This window comes from Anopheles nili, chromosome 3 (assembly GCF_943737925.1).
Source record: "Anopheles nili chromosome 3, idAnoNiliSN_F5_01, whole genome shotgun sequence".
Taxonomy (NCBI): Eukaryota; Metazoa; Arthropoda; class Insecta; order Diptera; family Culicidae; genus Anopheles; species Anopheles nili.
Window position 1 is genome coordinate 22,069,553 of NC_071292.1, and position 4,063 is coordinate 22,073,615.

Sequence of the window (4,063 nt, forward strand, 5' to 3'; positions counted from 1 at the left end):
GGTTCGGTCGTTTTCCCGCGGGATCCTTCCATCTCCGCATGGGCGAGAGCAGCCCGATGCAACAGGCGGTACCGAGGCAAAATCCACAATCAACAAAAAAAAAACAGCAAAACACAAATGAAAGATCACAGCTCACGATCGCCGCTCGATTGGCGAACGATTGGGGTGTTTTCCCCTTCTTTTTTCTAAACTGTATTTGTATGGGGAACTTCTGCGCGAAAATACACACCCCCCTTGGTCGATGGAAAGATCGGGGCACGATCGGGGGTTATTTTTCTTCGTCTTCGTTTTGTTTTGATTTCACACTTGCGGGAAAAAGCATTTATGCTCCCCGTCTCTCGGGTTTGTCGTCTCGTTCGCGCGCTCACCGCACGCTGACCGCGGTTTGGTTTGTTTGCGTTTGTGGCGATGGAAAATCGATACATTTTTCTTCGGCACCTTCAGCCCCACCGCCTATCGGTTTCGTGGAGTGGGAAAATATATATATATATTTTTAAATTCCCCGCGCTGCCAAAGGTTAATCGGTTTCCGAATGGCGAGCGGTGGTGTAAAAATAGTACCGCCGAGGATTTGCCGTGGGGCACTATTTGCAAACCGCACGTTCTGTGGATCGGGGTGATTGGTGGGTTGTTGGGTTTCACTGGCCCTACCGGAAGGGCGTAAAGCACACGTTTTGGCGTACGAACGGTGCTGGCCCTTGCCGGCGGAGGGATCGTTTATCATCCCGATCGCTCCGTGTTGGATTTGGCTGAGAGGGACAGACGGCCTTTACGAAAAAATAAACGATTGTAGGATCCTTTTTTGGTGGTCTGGTTTGCATTTGCAGGGAGCCTCGCGGATGGCGAGCTAGTGTGATTTGTGTTTTATTTTACGTTATAAATATTTACAGATCCATTTTGCTTTTGGATTCAACTTCGTCACGTTTGCTTTAACCAAACGAATAGCACAAGCAAGCGACTAGATAAGATGCTGTACCACGCTAGTGAAATTGGTTTTGTTATAATTATTGCATTTATGTTATAATTCATGATTTATGCCACAGATTTTTAATATCATGTGCTACTAGCATATCCTAGAAATGCTGATATTGAAAGCAATACCAATGAAGAAAAATGATGATAATGATGGCACTTTTGCAGCGAAAAAAAAAACATATAATAAAAAACCAAATAAAATAAATAGATTTCAGAAAGCAAAAACGTGATGCACGTGATAGTCATAATGGTCATAATTATACTATATCAGATTGCTCTGTTGTAGAAAGGAAAAAGGGGAACTCTTCTGGGATCGCAGTTGATGCGTGCGTTCGTGGTAAAATCAGATCACAATCATTACATTAAAATAGTTGTTCAAAACAAACAACAACAGTAATAAAATACGGAGTGTTACATTAATATTCACGAATGTGACTAGCGATACTATCTCGTTTAGTTTCCAATAAAAGATGAGAACTGTAGAGAACAAGCTTCCATTGCATAGCACATTGCGGTAGATGAGCGTAGCAGGTTGAAAAAAATTGCAATTTGGTTAGACTTTTCATCGTTCCAGCTCCACTGAAACCATGCCACGCTGTTCTCGATGGACGATGGTGATTGTGCTCGTGACACCGCTAATTATGTGTGACGTGAACATTCAGTGGAGTATGGTGGAAAATCAGCGAAACTCATCGATCGCCACCAGTGACGTCCGGGTGGCCAAAGTGAACCGAAGTCAGGCCGGCTTACGCGGAACCGTATCCCTGCTGAAGGACATGGGTAACGAGGTACTGGTGAGTAGAGCGCATCTCCAATCAACTGCCAAAGCGCACCGTCAACTGATGTACCACCGACGGCAGCTTTCTACCGAGTTTTTTCACAGCCCCATGGGTAATAACCAGTTCTCAAAGACACCGTTCCGGTTGCCGGTGATGGGTATGTGCAATTTCCAGCAGTACTTTCTCCAGTACTACCGTAAGTATTTCGAGCAAGATATGGAGAACTTTCCGCTCGACATTGAGTGCCCGATTCAGGCGAGGACGATCCTGTTCAAGGACAAGGTGTTTGATGTGGAGTCAGTGCCGGAGTACTTGCGGCCTGGGCTGTGGCGAGGCGAGTTGAAGCTTATCGATGCTCTAACTAGGAGTATTATGCTTGAGATGCACTTTTTTGCGAATGTCTATCAATACTAGAGCGTTAGCAATAAACGCCGGTAAACAAGGCTTGGAATTCGAACCGTGATATTTCACATAAGGCTTAAAGGATGGATCCCGAAAGAAAGCACACACTCGGTGTAAATGTTACAGAATTTTCGATTCAATTTTACTTCCATCATTGGTGAAGGTAAACCACACTAATCCTAACTGATGTGTCTAGCTGCATTGTCCGGAGTAAACATACTGATAAGAGTAAAATATAAAAAAAATGGCGCAGACGGGCGGCGTCCGTAAACGCAGTACGCGAAGTCGTGGAAACACTACCTTATTATTGCTCACACACATTCTCAATCTCATTCACACTTACGTTCGTAAAAGTCACTGGTAAATCGATTGGTTTATCAATGGGACAGGCAAACTCAGCTTGCGGAGTAGGCATAGCCTACTTCTACTAGAACGGAGAAGAAGCGAGATGATAGCGAAGGAATACGGAAATATGATACATGGTACACGGACTCGGATGAGCCATTACGTAACGCGAAAGCTAAGGATTCAAACGAAAAACAGCTCCCCTTTGCGTCTGGTGAAAACGGTACGTCTGTGGCCGGATATTAACAGCTTACAAGTGGTCTTCCAAACACAAGCCCTTCCTCCCAACCGAATGGTTTCAGATGATGAAACACACGCAACCAGTTCGAGAACTGAGGGTGGGAAATTACCCACCCTTCTTCTTTCTCTACCACTTTCTTCAAATCCAACGGACATCATCCTCTTGACCCCGAACGATACGACGAATACAACGACAGAATCGCTACACGAGAGGTGGAATCGTTCCCAGCGAAACAATTGACTTGGTGGCTCGGATCGGCATTGTGTCGGAAAAAGCGACAAACAGTGGGTGGCCCTGCCCATCCCTGCTCGCCATCACCCTGAAGTGACCGAGAAGTCCTTGAGGACGGTAAGGCACGGGAAATGGGACGGCGAGCAAACAGGACGCACCCCAAAAACGTCTTGAAGTCCATTCCAAGCTCTTCAGACGGTCCGCAAACGACGGGAATGGGCAGGGGGTACCGGCAAGGGCAGCAAGGATCGCGGGGGTGGGAAAAACGATAAAAGTTTCGACGGTTTAATCTCGTGCGATTATGATGTCTTCGTCTATTGATGCCGGTCCGGAATGGGACTTGTTGGTCCATCATCAGCAACTTTTGTTTCCAGGGCGTCCTTTTATGCTATCGTCCTTGCCCTCCCTCCCCCCTCCCCCTTCATCTTTCTATCCTTGTCGGTGGAACAGACAAATCCGGTCTGCGAACAACTGTGTGGGGTGGGAAAAAGTATTGCATTCGTTTGGAGATATTTGCTTCTCGCTCTATCATGCCTAATAAATTCTCTCATCAACTCGCATCGGGCTGACACACGCAAGCCAGCTTAGCATGGTAAAACTTAATCTAAACAAACACGCACATTCTCACACTCACACAAATCCTACTACACGTAGGGCGACGCATCACTCTTAGCCTAATTTTCGTTGCTCATAAAACACGCTACACTTGGCACTTGTGGAAGTCTCGCGAAGAGAGACGAAGAAGGACGAATGAAAAAACTTAAAAAAGGCGATCAAAGCGCCGCTCTCTTCTTACGCTAATAATAACTTTAACGCGCTTACACTTATCGGAGTAATCCCAGAAAAAAAAGTAAACGTTCCCGGGAGAACGGTACACGGCACCGCAAGGATGCTGAAGGGCTTTCTATAGTTCCTAGGTGTCCTTAGAGCTACCGCCACGTTTCGTCTTGTTAGCTGCTTTTGTTTCTTCCTGTTTTGTTCCATTAAATCTCACTTCCCACACGCAAAATAAAAACAATCAGTTTGAAATGCACCCACACACGATCTCAAGATCCGCAAGATCAGCTGATCGTCACCAATTGGCTAATCGG